This window comes from Rhipicephalus microplus, unplaced genomic scaffold, assembly GCF_043290135.1.
Source record: "Rhipicephalus microplus isolate Deutch F79 unplaced genomic scaffold, USDA_Rmic scaffold_16, whole genome shotgun sequence".
In the NCBI taxonomy this organism is placed as follows: Eukaryota; Metazoa; Arthropoda; class Arachnida; order Ixodida; family Ixodidae; genus Rhipicephalus; species Rhipicephalus microplus.
The window spans coordinates 18,353,035-18,371,001 of NW_027464589.1; the positions used below are offsets into that span (position 1 = coordinate 18,353,035).

A 17,967-nucleotide genomic window follows, 5' to 3' on the forward strand; every position below is an offset into this window, starting at 1 on the left:
AGCGCCGCACAACCACCGGGTAGGCTCGAACCTCCAACTTTTCGGTTAACAGCCGATCGCGCTAGCCATTTGCGCCACGGAGCCAGACCTGCTCCACTCTCACCACCATAAGAACATATCATCAAAGCTATCAGCCCGAAGAAAAAAAAGCGCCACACCACCACTGGGTGGGCTCGAACCTCCGACATTTTGGTTAACAGCCGATCGCGCTAGCCAATTGCGCCACGGAGACAGTCCTGCTCCACTCTCACCACCGTCAGAACATTTCTTCAGAGCTATCAGCCCAAAGAAAAAAAAAGCGCTGCACCACCACCGGGTGGGCTCGAACCTCCAACCTTACGGTTAACAGCCGATCGCGCTAGCCCATTGCGCCACGGAGACAGTCTTGCTCCACTCTCACCACCATCAGAACATTTCTTCAAAGCTATCAGCGCAAAGAAAAAAGCAACACACCACTCCCGGGAGGGCTCGAAACTCCAACCTTTCGGTCAACAGCCGATCGCGCTAGCCCATTGCGCCACGGAGACAGTCTTGCTCCCTTCTCACCACCATCAGAACATACCTTCAAAGCTATCAGCCGAAGAAAAAAAGCACCGCACCACCAACGTGTGGGCTCGAACCTCCAACCTTTTGGTTAACAGCCGATCGCGCTAGCCAATTGCGCCACGGAGACAGTCATGCTTCACTCTCACCACCATCAGAACATATTTTCAAAGCTATCAGCGCAAAGAAAAAAGCAAAACACCACTCCCGGGAGGGCTCGAACCTCCAAATTTCCGGTTAACAGCCAATCAAGCTAGCCAATTGCGCCACGGAGAAAGTCCTGCTCCACTCTCACCACCGTCAGACCATTTCTTCAGAGCTATCACCCCAAAGAAAAAAAAAGCGCCGCACCACCACCGGGTGGGCTCGAACCTCCAACCTTTCGGTTAACAGCCGATCGTGCTAGCCAATTGCCCCACGGTGACAGTCGTGCTCCACTCTCACCACCATCAGAACATATCTTCAAAGCTATCAGCCCATAGAAAAAAAAGCGCCGCACCACCACCGGGTGGGCTCGAACCTCCAACTTTTCGGTTAACAGCCGATTGCGCAAGCCAATTGCGCCACGGGGACCGTCCTGCTCCACTCTCACCACCGTCAGATCATTTATTCAGAGCTATCACCCCAAAGAAAAAAAAGCGCCGCACCACCACCGGGTGGGCTCGAACCTCTGACCTTTCGGGTAACAGCCGATCGCGCTAGCCAATTGCCCCAGGGAGACAGTCGTGCTCCACTCTCACCACCGTCAGAACATTTCTTCAGAGCTATTACCGCAAAGAAAAAAGCAACACACCACTCCCGGGAGGGCTCAAAACTTCAACCTTTCGGTTAACAGCCGATCGCGCTAGCGCATTGCGCCACGGAGACAGTCTTGCTCCACTCTCACCACCATCAGAACATATCTTCAAAGCTATCATCGCAAAGAAAAAAGCAACACACCACTCCCGGGAGGGCTCGAAACTCCAACCTTTCGGTCAACAGCCGATCGCGCTAGCCCATTGCGCCACGGAGACAGTCTTGCTCATCTCTCACCACCATCAGATCATATCATCAAAGCTATCAGCCCAAAGAAAAAAAAGCACCGCACCACCACCGGGTGGGATCGAACCTCCAACTTTTCGGTTAACAGCCGATCGCGCTGGCCAGTTGCGCCACGGAGACAGTCCTGCTCCACTCTCACCACAATTAGAACATATCTTAAAAGCTATCAGCCCAAAGAAAAAAAAGCGCCGCACCACCACCGGGTGGGCTGGAACCTCCAACCTTTCGGTTAACAGCAGATCGCGCTAGCCAATTGCGCCACGGAGACAATCGTGCTCCACTCTCACCACCATCAGAACATATCTTCAAAGCTATCAGCGCAAAGAAAAAAAAGCGCCGCACCACCACTGGGTGGGCTCGAACCTCCAACCTTTCGGTTAACAGCCGATCGCGCAAGCCAATTTTGCCATGGAGACAGTCCTGCTCCACTCTCACCACCATCAGAACATATCTTCAAAGGTATCAGCCCAAAAAAAAGCGCCGCACCACCACTGGGTGGGCTCGAACCTCCGACTTTTCGGTTAACAGCCGATCGCGCTAGCCAATTGCACCACGGAGACAGTCCTGCTCCACTCTCACCACCATCAGAACATATCTTCAAAGCTATCAGCCCAAAGAAAAAAAACCACCGCATCACCACCAGGTGGGCTCGAACCTCCAACCTTTCGGATAACAGCCAATCGCGCTAGCCGATTGCGCCACGGAGACAGTCCTGCTCCACTCTCACCACCATCAGAACATATCTTCAAAGCTATCAGCACAAAGAAAAAAAGCGCCGCACCATCCCCGGGTGGGCTCGAACCTCCAACCTTTCGGTTAAAAGCCGATCGCGCTAGCCAACTGCGCCACGGAGACAGTCGTGCTCCACTCTCACCACCATCAGAACATATCTTCAAAGCTATCAGCGCAAAGAAAAAAGCAACACACCACTCCCGGGAGGGATCGAAACTCCAACCTTTCGGTTAACAGCCGATCGCGCTAGCCAATTGCGCCACGGAGACAGTCCTGCTCTACTCTCACCACCATCAGAACATATCTTCAAAGCTATCAGCCCAAAGAAAAAAAAACGCCGCACCACCGCCGGGTGGGCTCGAAACTCCTACCTTTCGGTTAACAGCCGATCGCGCTAGCCAATTGCGCCACGGAGACAGTCCTGCTTCACTCTCACCACCATCAGAACATATCTTCAAAGCTATCAGCCCAAAGAAAAAAAGCGCCATACCACCACAGGGTGGGCTCGAACTTCCGACCTTTTGGTTAACAGCCGATCGCGCTAGCCAATTGCGCCATGGAGACAGTCCTGCTCCACTCTCACCACCATCAGAACATATCTTCAAAGCTATCAGCCCAAAGAAAAAAAGCGCCATACCACCACAGGGTGGGCTCGAACTTCCGACCTTTTGGTTAACAGCCGATCGCGCTAGCCAATTGCGCCATGGAGACAGTCCTGCTCCACTCTCACCACCATCAGAACATATCTTCAAAGCTATCAGCCCACAGAAAAAAAAAGCGCTGCACAACCACCGGGTAGGCTCGAACCTCCGACTTTTCGGTTAACAGCAGATCGCGCTAGCCAATTGCGCCACGGAGACAGTCCTGCTCCACTCTCACCACCATAAGAACATATCTTCAAAGCTATCAGCCCAAAGAGAAAAAGCGCCGCACCAACACTGGGTGGGCTCGAACCTCCGACCTTTTGGTTATCAGCCGATCGCGCTAGCCAATTGCGCCACGGAGACAGTCCTGCTCCACTCTCACCACCATCAGAACATATTTTCAAAGCTATCAGCCCTAAGAAAAAAAAGCGCCGCACCACCACCGGGTGGGCTCAAACCTCAAACTTTCCGGTTAACAGCCGATCAAGCTAGCCAATTGCGCCACGGAGACAGTCCTGCTCCACTCTCACCACCAACAGAACATATCTTCAAAGCTATCAGCCCACAGAAAAAAAAGCGCCGCACAACCACCGGGTAGGCTCGAACCTCCAACTTTTCGGTTAACAGCCGATCGCGCTGGCCAATTGCGCCACGGAGACAGACCTGCTCCACTCTCACCACCATAAGAACATATCATCAAAGCTATCAGCCCGAAGAAAAAAAAGCGCCACACCACCACTGGGTGGGCTCGAACCTCCGACCTTTTGGTTAACAGCCGATCGCGCTAGCCAATTGCGCCACGGAGACAGTCCTGCTCCACTCTCACCACCGTCAGAACATTTCTTCAGAGCTATCAGCCCAAAGAAAAAAAAAGCGCTGCACCACCACCGGGTGGGCTCGAACCTCCAACCTTACGGTTAACAGCCCATCGCGCTAGCCCATTGCGCCACGGAGACAGTCTTGCTCCACTCTCACCACCATCAGAACATATCTTCAAAGCTATCAGCGCAAAGACAAAAGCAACACACCACTCCCGGGAGGGCTCGAAACTCCAACCTTTTGGTCAACAGCCGATCGCGCTAGCCCATTGCGCCACGGAGACAGTCTTGCTCCCTTCTCACCACCATCAGAACATAACTTCAAAGCTATCAGCACAAAGAAAAAAAGCACCGCACCACCATCGTGTGGGCTCGAACCTCCAACCTTTTGGTTACCAGCCGATCGCGCTAGCCAATTGCGCCACGGAGACAGTCGTGCTTCACTCTCACCACCATCAGAACATATCTTCAAAGCTATCAGCGCAAAGAAAAAAGCAAAACACCACTCCCGGGAGGGCTCGAACCTCCAACTTTTCGGTTAACAGCCGATCGCGCTGGCCAATTGCGCCACGGAGAAAGTCCTGCTCCACTCTCACCACCGTCAGACCATTTCTTCAGAGCTATCACCCCAAAGAAAAAAAAAGCGCCGCACCACCACCGGGTGGGCTCGAACCTCCAACCTTTCGGTAAACAGCCGATCGTGCTAGCCAATTGCCCCACGGTGACAGTCGTGTTCCACTCTCACCACCATCAGAACATATCTTCAAAGCTATCAGCCCATAGAAAAAAAAGCGCCGCACCACCACCGGGTGGGCTCGAACCTCCAACTTTTCGGTTAACAGCCGATCGCGCTGGCCAATTGCGCCACGGAGACAGACCTGCTCCACTCTCACCACCATCAGAACATATCTTCAAAGCTATTACCGCAAAGAAAAAAGCAACACACCACTCCCGGGAGGGCTCAAAACTCCAACCTTTCGGTTAACAGCCGATCGCGCTAGCCTATTGCGCCACGGAGACAGTCTTGCTCCACTCTCACCACCATCAGAACATATCTTCAAAGCTATCATCGCAAAGAAAAAAGCAACACACCGCTCCCGGGAGGGCTCGAAACTCCAACGTTTCGGTCAACAGCCGATCGCGCTAGCCCATTGCGCCACGGAGACAGTCTTGCTCATCTCTCACCACCATCAGATCATATCATCAAAGCTATCAGCTCAAAGAAAAAAAGCACCGCACCAACACCGGGTGAGATCGAACCTCCAACTTTTCGGTTAACAGCCGATCGCGCTGGCCAATTGCGCCACGGAGACAGTCCTGCTCCACTCTCACCACAATTAGAACATATCTTCAAAGCTATCAGCCCAAAGAAAAAAAAGCGCCGCACCACCACCGGGTGGGCTGGAACCTTCAACCTTTCAGTTAACAGGAGATCGCGCTAGCCAATTGCGCCACGGAGACAATCGTGCTCCACTCTCACCACCATCAGAACATATACTTAAAGAAATTGAAGCTACATGTGTTCCTAAACTAACAATAAGTTCTAGATCAGATGATCCATGGTTCACGCGAGACGTAAAACGCGCCCTGAACAAGAAGAAAAGGGTTTACAGAAAAGCAAGTCGCTCGAACTGTCCCCAAGATTGGGAAGCTTACGAAAACATTTCAGCTGAAACACACAGCATCATTTTTCAAGCAAAAGATAAATTCTTTAACGAAACGCTACCTAACCTCATGAATACGGACCCTAAAAAATTTTGGAATATCGTGAACCCCAAAAGCACCCACTCAACAGCAGTATTAATGAGGGAAGACGGCAGCACCTTATCTGTAGAACACTCCGCTGAAAAATTCAACGAACACTTCACTACGGTATTCACTGACGAACTTGCACTGAATGGTTCTCTTTCACTGTCACAACTGCCCATTGAATACCCTTTTCCAGCAATCCTAATAACAGAGCACGGTGTAGCTAACGCTATCAGTCGACTTCCCCTTAAAACCAGTCCCGGCCCCGATGGCATCAGCGCCAAACTACTTAAATTAACCTGTCAACATTCAGCTAAGTTGCTTGCATTCATTTTCCAGCAATCCCTTGACTCTTGTTGTATACCAGATGACTGGAAATTGGCTAATGTGGTACCCATCTTTAAGTCCGGTAACAGCAATCACCCCAACAACTATAGGCCGATTTCACTCACGTCCATTTCGTGTAAGTTACTAGAGCACATCATACACTCCCAGGTCATGCGTCACCTCAACCGTAACAATTTACTTCTTCAAACCCAACATGGTTTTCGAGAAAAATTATCATGTCAGACTCAACTTTTCGAACTCGTGACAGACCTGCACACAGCTCTTCATATGTCCATCTGCATCGACGCGCTTTTCATAGACTTTTCCAAGGCTTTTGATCGTGTCCCCCATAACCGGCTAATGTGAAAATACGTCACATCAGCCTCGACCAGAAAACGACTGCATGGATACAAGAATTTCTAAACAACAGGTCTCAGTCAGTTAAACTTAACAACCACATATCTCATCCTACCCGAGTAACATCTGGTGTGCCACAAGGCAGTGTGCTGGGTCCTCTTCTCTTTTTAGTATACATTAATGACATTGCATCAAACATAAGTTCATCAATTCGTCTTTTCGCGGACGATTGCGTTGTTTATAGGAAAATAACTTGCACAGATGACGTTGCAGAACTACAACAGGATCTTACCAGGTTAGGGGAATGGTGCAGCAAATGGCAAATGGAAATTAATGTCGAAAAAACCAAGCACCTAATGTTTACTAATGTCACTTCTGCATGCTATAGCTCTTATAAAATAAACGATTCGATAATAGAAAAAGTCACGTCATTTAAGTATCTGGGCGTAATACTCACTTCAGATCTAAGCTGGACTGCTCACATAGAGTATACTACTAATAAGGCTCTCAAGAAACTTGGCCTCCTTAAACGTCGCTTGCATTTCACTAATAAGGAAACAAGACTGCGCGCTTTCAATTCATTGATTCGGCCATCCCTAGAATACGCTTCAATCATATGGCATCCTCACCAAATCGGACTTACTAACATGCTCGAAATGGTACAGAATAAAGCTGCTCGGTTCATCTCATCATCCTACTCGCGTTACATAAGTATTTCTTTACTAAAATCGGACCTTAGCCTTACCACACTTGCCATGCGCAGGCGACATACACGACTATCGTTCTTTCACTCACTTTATCACAGCAACTCATCCTTCGCCCAGTCTCATATCTTTCCAGCCCCTCATACTTCATCCCGCCTCGATCATGCGCACAAGGTGGCCCCCATTTTTGCTAGGACCAAGAAGTTTCAAAATTCGCCATTATCATTATGCATAATCGAGTGGAATTCTCTTCCACCTAACATTGCCGAAATAACAGATCCTTCCATATTTAACTCCATGCTTCAGGGCTATTTGCATAGTGAAAAACATGGCTGACCTGTGTCTGATTGCCCTCGTTTTGTCTGCTGTTTTTGCTCCCGATACTTATTCAGTGTTCTTCGATGTAATTTTCTTAAGTGTTTTCATTATTATTGTACTAATGAATATGTACTCGAATAATGTTGGTGAACGTACTTGGCTTGATGCTGTGATTTGATTTACTCGCTGTTTTCTTTTTATTGTTACTTTTTGGTATTCTGTTTTCTGTTCATGTTGCTTGAAATGTATGTATTCACTTAAATCCCCCCCTATGTAATGCCCAATTTGGCCTTTAGGGTATTGAAATAAATAAATAAATAAAAATATCTTCTAAGCTATCAGCGCAAAGAAAAAAAAGCGCCGCACCACCACTGGGTGGGCTCGAACCTCCAAACTTTCAGTTAACAGCCGATCGCGCAAGCCAATTTTGCCATGGAGACAGTCCTGCTCCACTCTCACCACCATCAGAACATTTCTTCAAAGCTATCAGCCCAAAGAAAAATAAGCGCCATACCACCGCAGGGTGGGCTCGAACCTCCGACCTTTTGGTTAACAGCCGATCGCGCTAGCCAATTGCGCCATGGAGACAGTCCTGCTCCACTCCCACCACCATCAGAACATATCTTCAAAGCTATCAGCCCAAAGAAAAAAAAGCACCGCACCACCACCGGGTGGGCTCGAACCTCCAACTTTCCGGTTAACAGCCGATCACGCTAGCCAATTGCGCCACGAAGACAGTCCTGCTCCACTCTCACCACCATCAGAACATATCTTCAAAGCTATCAGCCCACAGAAAAAAAAGCGCCGCACAACCAACGGGTAGGCTCGAACCACCGACTTTTCGCTTAACAGCCGATCGCGCTAGCCAATTGCGCCACGAAGACAGTCCTGCTCCACTCTCACCACCATAAGAACATATCTTCAAAGCTATCAGCCCAAAGAAAAAAAGCGCCGCACCACCACTCGGTGGGCTCGAACCTCCGCCCTTTTGGTTAACAGCCGATCGCGCTAGCCAATTGCGCCACGGACACAGTCCTGCTCCACTCTCACCACCATCAGAACATATTTTCAAAGCTATCAGCCCAAAGAAAAAAAAGCGCCGCACCACCACCGGGTGGGCTCGAACCTCCAAATTTCCGGTTAACAGCCGATCAAGCTAGCCAATTGCGCCACGGAGACAGTCCTGCTCCACTCTCACCACCATCAGAACATATCTTCAAAGCTATCAGCCCACAGAAAAAAAAGCGCCGCACAACCACCGGGTAGGCTCGAACCTCCAACTTTTCGGTTAACAGCCGATCGCGCTAGCCAATTGCGCCACGGAGCCAGACCTGCTCCACTCTCACCACCATAAGAACATATCATCAAAGCTATCAGCCCGAAGAAAAAAAAGCGCCACACCACCACTGGGTGGGCTCGAACCTCCGACATTTTGGTTAACAGCCGATCGCGCTAGCCAATTGCGCCACGGAGACAGTCCTGCTCCACTCTCACCACCGTCAGAACATTTCTTCAGAGCTATCAGCCCAAAGAAAAAAAAAGCGCTGCACCACCACCGGGTGGGCTCGAACCTCCAACCTTACGGTTAACAGCCGATCGCGCTAGCCCACTGCGCCACGGAGACAGTCTTGCTCCACTCTCACCACCATCAGAACATTTCTTCAAAGCTATCAGCGCAAAGAAAAAAGCAACACACTTCTCCCGGGAGGGCTCGAAACTCCAACCTTTCGGTCAACAGCCGATCGCGCTAGCCCATTGCGCCACGGAGACAGTCTTGCTCCCTTCTCACCACCATCAGAACATACCTTCAAAGCTATCAGCCGAAGAAAAAAAAGCACCGCACCACCAACGTGTGGGCTCGAACCTCCAACCTTTTGGTTAACAGCCGATCGCCCTAGCCAATTGCGCCACGGAGACAGTCATGCTTCACTGTCACCACCATCAGAACATATTTTCAAAGCTATCAGCGCAAAGAAAAAAGCAAAACACCACTCCCGGGAGGGCTCGAACCTCCAAATTTCCGGTTAACAGCCAATCAAGCTAGCCAATTGCGCCACGAAGAAAGTCCTGCTCCACTCTCACCACCGTCAGACCATTTCTTCAGAGCTATCACCCCAAAGAAAAAAAAAGCGCCGCACCACCACCGGGTGGGCTCGAACCTCCAACCTTTCGGTTAACAGCCGATCGTGCTAGCCAATTGCCCCACGGTGAATGTCGTGCTCCACTCTCACCACCATCAGAACATATCTTCAAAGCTATCAGCCCATAGAAAAAAAAGCGCCGCACCACCACCGGGTGGGCTCGAACCTCCAACTTTTCGGTTAACAGCCGATTGCGCAAGCCAATTGCGCCACGGGGACCGTCCTGCTCCACTCTCACCACCGTCAGACCATTTATTCAGAGCTATCACCCCAAAGAAAAAAAAGCGCCGCACCACCACCGGGTGGGCTCGAACCTCTGACCTTTCGGGTAACAGCCGATCGCGCTAGCCAATTGCCCCAGGGAGACAGTCGTGCTCCACTCTAACCACCGTCAGAACATTTCTTCAGAGCTATTACCGCAAAGAAAAAAGCAACACACCACTCCCGGGAGGGCTCAAAACTTCAACCTTTCGGTTAACAGCCGATCGCGCTAGCGCATTGCGCCACGGAGACAGTCTTGCTCCACTCTCACCACCATCAGAACATATCTTCAAAGCTATCATCGCAAAGAAAAAAGCAACACACCACTCCCGGGAGGGCTCGAAACTCCAACCTTTCGGTCAACAGCCGATCGCGCTAGCCCATTGCGCCACGGAGACAGTCTTGCTCATCTCTCACCACCATCAGATCATATCATCAAAGCTATCAGCCCAAAGAAAAAAAAGCACCGCACCACCACCGGGTGGGATCGAACCTCCAACTTTTCGGTTAACAGCCGATCGCGCTGGCCAGTTGCGCCACGGAGACAGTCCTGCTCCACTCTCACCAAAATTAGAACATATCTTAAAAGCTATCAGCCCAAAGAAAAAAAAGCGCCGCACCACCACCGGGTGGGCTGGAACCTCCAACCTTTCGGTTAACAGCAGATCGCGCTAGCCAATTGCGCCACGGAGACAATCGTGCTCCACTCTCACCACCTGCAGAACATATCTTCAAAGCTATCAGCGCAAAGAAAAAAAAGCGCCGCACCACCACTGGGTGGGCTCGAACCTCCAACCTTTCGGTTAACAGCCGATCGCGCAAGCCAATTTTGCCATGGAGACAGTCCTGCTCCACTCTCACCACCATCAGAACATATCTTCAAAGGTATCAGCCCAGAAAAAAGCGCCGCACCACCACTGGGTGGGCTCGAACCTCCGACTTTTCGGTTAACAGCCGATCGCGCTAGCCAATTGCGCCACGGAGACAGTCCTGCTCCACTCTCACCACCATCAGAACATATCTTCAAAGCTATCAGCCCAAAGAAAAAAACCACCGCATCACCATCAGGTGGGCTCGAACCTCCAACCTTTCGAATAACAGCCAATCGCGCTAGCCAATTGCGCCACGGAGACAGTCCTGCTCCACTCTCACCACCATCAGAACATATCTTCAAAGCTATCAGCACAAAGAAAAAAAGCGCCGCACCACCCCCGGGTGGGCTCGAACCTCCAACCTTTCGGTTAAAAGCCGATCGCGCTAGCCAACTGCGCCACGGAGACAGTCGTGCTCCACTCTCACCACCATCAGAACATATCTTCAAAGCTATCAGCGCAAAGAAAAAAGCAACACACCACTCCCGGGAGGGATCGAAACTCCAACCTTTCGGTTAACAGCCGATCACGCTAGCCAATTGCGCCACGGAGACAGTCCTGCTCTACTCTCACCACCATCAGAACATATCTTCAAAGCTATCAGCCCAAAGAAAAAAAAACGCCGCACCACCGCCGGGTGGGCTCGAAACTCCTACCTTTCGGTTAACAGCCGATCGCGCTAGCCAATTGCGCCACGGAGACAGTCCTGCTTCACTCTCACCACCATCAGAACATATCTTCAAAGCTATCAGCCCAAAGAAAAAAAAGCGCCATACCACCACCGGGTGGGCTCGAACCTCCGACCTTTTGGTTAACACCGATCGCGCTCGCCAATTGCGCCATGGAGACAGTCCTGCTCCACTCTCACCACCATCAGAAGATATCTTCAAAGCTATCAGCCCAAAGAAAAAAAGCACCGCACCACCACCGGGTGGGCTCGAACCTCCAACTTTTCGGTTAACAGCCAATCACGCTAGCCAATTGCGCCACGGAGACAGTCCTGCTCCACTCTCACCACCATCAGAACATATCTTCAAAGCTATCAACCCACAGAAAAAAAAGCGCCGCACAACCACCGGGTAGGCTCCAACCTCCGAATTTTCGGTTAACAGCCGATCGCGCTAGCCAATTGCGCCACGGAGACAGTCCTGCTCCACTCTCACCACCATAAGAACATATCTTCAAAGCTATCAGCCCACAGAAAAAAAAGCGCCGCACCACCACTGGGTGGGCTCGAACCGCCGACCTTTTGGTTAACAGCCGTTCGCGCTAGCCATTGCGCCACGGAGACAATCCTGCTCCACTCTCACCACCATCAGAACATATCTTCAAAGCTATCAGCCCAAAGAAAAAAAAGCGACGCACCACCACAGGGTGGGCTCGAACCTCCGACTTTCCGGTTAACAGCCGATCACGCTAGCCAATTGCGCCACGGAGACAGTCCTGCTCCACTCTCACCACCATCAGAACATATCTTCAAAGCTATCAGCCCACAGAAAAAAAAGCGCCGCACAACCACCGGGTAGGCTCGAACCTCCAACTTTTCGGTTAACAACCGATCGCGCTAGCCAATTGCGCCACGGAGACAGTCCTGCTCCACTCTCACCACCATAAGAACATATCTTCAAAGCTATCAGCCCGAAGAAAAAAGCAACACACCACTCCCGGGAGGGCTCGAAACTCCAACCTTTCGGTCAACAGCCGATCGGGCTAGCCCATTGCGCCACGGAGACAGTCTTGCTCATCTCTCACCACCATCAGATCATATCATCAAAGCTATCAGCCCAAAGAAAAAAAGCACCGCACCACCACCGGGTGGGCTCGAACCTCCAACTTTTCGGTTAACAGCCGATCGCGCTAGCCAATTGCGCTATGGAGACAGTCTTGCTCCGCTCTCACCACCATCAGAACATATCTTCAAAGCTATCATCGCAAAGAAAAAAGCAACACACCACTCCCGGGAGGGCTCGAAACTCCAACCTTTCGGTCAACAGCCGATTGCGCTAGCCCATTGCGCCACGGAGACAGTCTTGCTCATCTCTCACCACCATCAGATCATATCATCAAAGCTATCAGCCCAAAGAAAAAAAAGCACCGCACCACCACCGGGTGGGTTGGAACCTCCAACCTTTCGGTTAACAGCAGATCGCGCTAGCCAATTGCGCCACGGAGACAATCGTGCTCCACTCTCACCACCATCAGAACATATCTTTAAAGCTATCAGCGCAAAGAAAAAAAAAGCGCCGCACCACCACTGGGTGGGCTCGAACCTCCAACCTTTCGGTTAACAGCCGATCACGCAAGCCAATTTTGCCATGGAGACAGTCCTGCTCCACTCTCACCACCATCAGAACATATCTTCAAAGCTATCAGCCCAAAGAAAAAAAAGCGTCATACCACCACAGGGTGGGCTCGAACCTCCGACCTTTTGGTTAACAGCCGATCGCGCTAGCCAAGTGCGCCATGGAGACAGTCCTGCTCCACTCTCACCACCATCAGAACATATCTTCAAAGCTATCAGCCCAAAGAAAAAAAAGCTCCGCACCACCACCGGGTTGGCTCGAACCTCCAACTTTTCGGTTAACAGCCGATCACGCTAGCCAATTGCGCCACGGAGACAGTCCTGCTCCACTCTGCCACCATCAGAACATATCTTCAAAGCTATCAGCCCACAGAAAAAAAAGCGCCACACAACCACCGGGTAGGCTCGAACCTCCGACTTTTCGGTTAACAGCCGATCGCGCTAGCCAATTGCGCCACGGAGACAGTCCTGCTCCACTCTCACCACCATAAGAACATATCTTGAAAGCTATCAGCCCAAAGAAAAAAAAGCGCCGCACCACCACCGGGTGGGCTCGAACCTCCAACTTTTCGGTTAACAGCCGATCGCGCTAGCCAATTGCGCCACGGAGACAGACCTGCTCCTCTCTCACCACCATAAGAACATATCATCAAAGCTATCAGCCCGAAGAAAAAAAAGCGCCACACCACCACTGGGTGGGCTCGAACCTCCGACCTTTTGGTTAACAGCCGATCGCGCTAGCCAATCGCGCCACGGAGACAGTCCTGCTCCACTCTCACCACCATCAGAACATATCTTCAAAGCTATCAGCCCACAGAAAAAAAGCGCCACATAACCACCGGGTAGGCTCGAACCTCCGACTTTTCGGTTAACAGCCGATCGCGCTAGCCCAGTGCGCCACGGAGACAGTCTTGCTCGACTCTCACCACCATCAGAACATATCTTCAAAGCTATCAGCGCAAAGAAAAAAGCAACACACCACTCCCGGGAGAGCTCGAAACTCCAACCTTTCGGTCAACAGCCGATCGCGCTAGCCCATTGCGCCACGGAGACAGTCTTGCTCCCTTCTCACCACCATCAGAACATAACTTCAAAGCTATCAGCCCAAAGAAAAAAAAGCACCGCACCACCACCGTGTGGGCTCGAACCTCCAAACTTTTGGTTAACAGCCGATCGCGCTAGCCAATTGCGCCACGGAGACAGTCGTGCTTCACTCTCACCACCATCAGAACATATCTTCAAAGCTATCAGCCCATAGAAAAAAAAGCGCCGCACCACCACCGGGTGGGCTCGAACCTCCAACTTTTCGGTTAACAGCCGATTGCGCTAGCCAATTGCGCCACGGGGACCGTCCTGCTCCACTCTCACCACCGTCAGACCATTTCTTCAGAGCTATCACCCCAAAGAAAAAAAAAGCGCCGCACCACCACCGGGTGGGCTCGAACCTCCAACCTTTCGGGTAACAGCCGATCGCGCTAGCCAATTGCGCCACGAAGACAGTCCTGCTCCACTCTCACCACCATCAGAACATATCTTCAAAGCTATTACCGCAAAGAAAAAAGCAACACACCACTCCCGGGAGGGCTCAAAACTCCAACCTTTCGGTTAACAGCCGATCGCGCTAGCCCATTGCGCCACGGAGACAGTCTTGCTCCACTCTCACCACCATCATAACATATCTTCAAAGCTATCATCGCAAAGTAAAAAGCAACACACCACTCCCGGGAGGGCTCGAAACTCCAACGTTTTGGTCAACAGCCGATCGCGCTAGCCCATTGCGCCACGGAGACAGTCTTGCTCCACTCTCACCACAATTAGAACATATCTTCAAAGCTATCAGCCCAAAGAAAAAAAAGCGCCGCACCACCACCGGGTGGGCGGGAACCTCCAACCTTTCGGTTAACAGCAGATCGCGCTAGCCAATTGCGCCACGGAGACAATCGTGCTCCACTCTCACCACCATCAGAACATATCTTCAAAGCTATCAGCCCAAAGAAAAAAAGCGCCGCACCACCGCCGGGTGGGCTCCAAACTCCTACCTTTCGGTTAACAGCCGATCGCGCTAGCCAATTGCGCCACGGAGACAGTCCTGCTTCACTCTCACCACCATCAGAACATATCTTCAAAGCTATCAGCCCAAAGAAAAAAAAGCGCCATACCACCACCGGGTGGGCTCGAACCTCCGACCTTTTGGGTAACACCGATCGCGCTCGCCAATTGCGCCATGGAGACAGTCCTGCTCCACTCTCACCACCATCAGAACATATCTTCAAAGCTATCAGCCCAAAGAAAAAAAAGCGCCGCACCACCACTGGGTGGGCTCGAACCGCCGACCTTTTGGTTAACAGCCGTTCGCGCTAGCCATTGCGCCACAGAAAGTCCTGCTCCACTCTCACCACCGTCAGACCATTTCTTCAGAGCTATCACCCCAAAGAAAAAAAAAGCGCCGCACCACCACCGGGTGGGCTCGAACCTCCAACCTTTCGGTTAACAGCCGATCGTGCTAGCCAATTGCCCCACGGTGAATGTCGTGCTCCACTCTCACCACCATCAGAACATATCTTCAAAGCTATCAGCCCATAGAAAAAAAAGCGCCGCACCACCACCGGGTGGGCTCGAACCTCCAACTTTTCGGTTAACAGCCGATTGCGCAAGCCAATTGCGCCACGGGGACCGTCCTGCTCCACTCTCACCACCGTCAGACCATTTATTCAGAGCTATTACCGCAAAGAAAAAAGCAACACACCACTCCCGGGAGGGCTCAAAACTTCAACCTTTCGGTTAACAGCCGATCGCGCTAGCGCATTGCTTCACGGAGACAGTCTCGCTCCACTCTCACCACCATCAGAACATATCTTCAAAGCTATCATCGCAAAGAAAAAAGCAACACACCACTCCCGGGAGGGCTCGAAACTCCAACCTTTCGGTCAACAGCCGATCGCGCTAGCCCATTGCGCCACGGAGACAGTCTTGCTCATCTCTCACCACCATCAGATCATATCATCAAAGCTATCAGCCCAAAGAAAAAAAAGCACCGCACCACCACCGGGTGGGATCGAACCTCCAACTTTTCGGTTAACAGCCGATCGCGCTGGCCAGTTGCGCCACGGAGACAGTCCTGCTCCACTCTCACCACAATTAGAACATATCTTAAAAGCTATCAGCCCAAAGAAAAAAAAGCGCCGCACCACCACCGGGTGGGCTGGAACCTCCAACCTTTCGGTTAACAGCAGATCGCGCTAGCCAATTGCGCCACGGAGACAATCGTGCTCCACTCTCACCACCATCAGAACATATCTTCAAAGCTATCAGCGCAAAGAAAAAAAAGCGCCGCACCACCACTGGGTGGGCTCGAACCTCCAACCTTTCGGTTAACAGCCGATCGCGCAAGCCAATTTTGCCATGGAGACAGTCCTGCTCCACTCTCACCACCATCAGAACATATCTTCAAAGGTATCAGCCCAAAAAAAAGCGCCGCACCACCACTGGGTGGGCTCGAACCTCCGACTTTTCGGTTAACAGCCGATCGCGCTAGCCAATTGCGCCACGGAGACAGTCCTGCTCCACTCTCACCACCATCAGAACATATCTTCAAAGCTATCAGCCCAAAGAAAAAAACCACCGCATCACCACCAGGTGGGCTCGAACCTCCAACCTTTCGGATAACAGCCAATCGCGCTAGCCAATTGCGCCACGGAGACAGTCCTGCTCCACTCTCACCACCATCAGAACATATCTTCAAAGCTATCAGCACAAAGAAAAAAAGCGCCGCACCACCCCCGGGTGGGCTCGAACCTCCAACCTTTCGGTTAAAAGCCGATCGCGCTAGCCAACTGCGCCACGGAGACAGTCGTGCTCCACTCTCTCCACCATCAGAACATATCTTCAAAGCTATCAGCGCAAAGAAAAAAGCAACACACCACTCCCGCGAGGGATCGAAACTCCAACCTTTCGGTTAACAGCCGATCGCGCTAGCCAATTGCGCCACGGAGACAGTCCTGCTCTACTCTCACCACCATCAGAACATATCTTCAAAGCTATCAGCCCAAAGAAAAAAAACGCCGCACCACCGCCGGGTGGGCTCGAAACTCCTACCTTTCGGTTAACAGCCGATCGCGCTAGCCAATTGCGCCACGGAGACAGTCCTGCTTCACTCTCACCACCATCAGAACATATCTTCAAAGCTATCAGCCCAAAGAAAAAAAAGCGCCATACCACCACCGGGTGGGCTCGAACCTCCGACCTTTTGGTTAACACCGATCGCGCTCGCCAATTGCGCCATGGAGACAGTCCTGCTCCACTCTCACCACCATCAGAAGATATCTTCAAAGCTATCAGCCCAAAGAAAAAAAAGCACCGCACCACCACCGGGTGGGCTCGAACCTCCAACTTTTCGGTTAACAGCCAATCACGCTAGCCAATTGCGCCACGGAGACAGTCCTGCTCCACTCTCACCACCATCAGAACATATCTTCAAAGCTATCAACCCACAGAAAAAAAAGCGCCGCACAACCACCGGGTAGGCTCCAACCTCCGAATTTTCGGTTAACAGCCGATCGCGCTAGCCAATTGCGCCACGGAGACAGTCCTGCTCCACTCTCACCACCATAAGAACATATCTTCAAAGCTATCAGCCCACAGAAAAAAAAGCGCCGCACCACCACTGGGTGGGCTCGAACCGCCGACCTTTTGGTTAACAGCTGTTCGCGCTAGCCATTGCGCCACGGAGACAATCCTGCTCCACTCTCACCACCATCAGAACATATCTTCAAAGCTATCAGCCCAAATAAAAAAAAGCGACGCACCACCACAGGGTGGGCTCGAACCTCCGACTTTCCGGTTAACAGCCGATCACGCTAGCCAATTGCGCCACGGAGACAGTCCTGCTCCACTCTCACCACCATCAGAACATATCTTCAAAGCTATCAGCCCACAGAAAAAAAAGCGCCGCACAACCACCGGGTAGGCTCGAACCTCCAACTTTTCGGTTAACAACCGATCGCGCTAGCCAATTGCGCCACGGAGACAGTCCTGCTCCACTCTCACCACCATAAGAACATATCTTCAAAGCTATCAGCCCGAAGAAAAAAGCAACACACCACTCCCGGGAGGGCTCGAAACTCCAACCTTTCGGTCAACAGCCGATCGGGCTAGCCCA

At 51.5% G+C, this 17,967-nt stretch overlaps 1 non-coding gene across 1 annotated transcript; it reads right to left on the reverse strand.

Moving 5' to 3' along the window:
- Positions 1 to 2,365: 2,365 nt before the first annotated feature.
- On the reverse strand, positions 2,366 to 2,439 carry TRNAK-UUU (transfer RNA lysine (anticodon UUU)). The gene has a single exon. It is a non-coding gene; the product is annotated as a tRNA-Lys (tRNA).
- Positions 2,440 to 17,967: the final 15,528 nt, after the last annotated feature.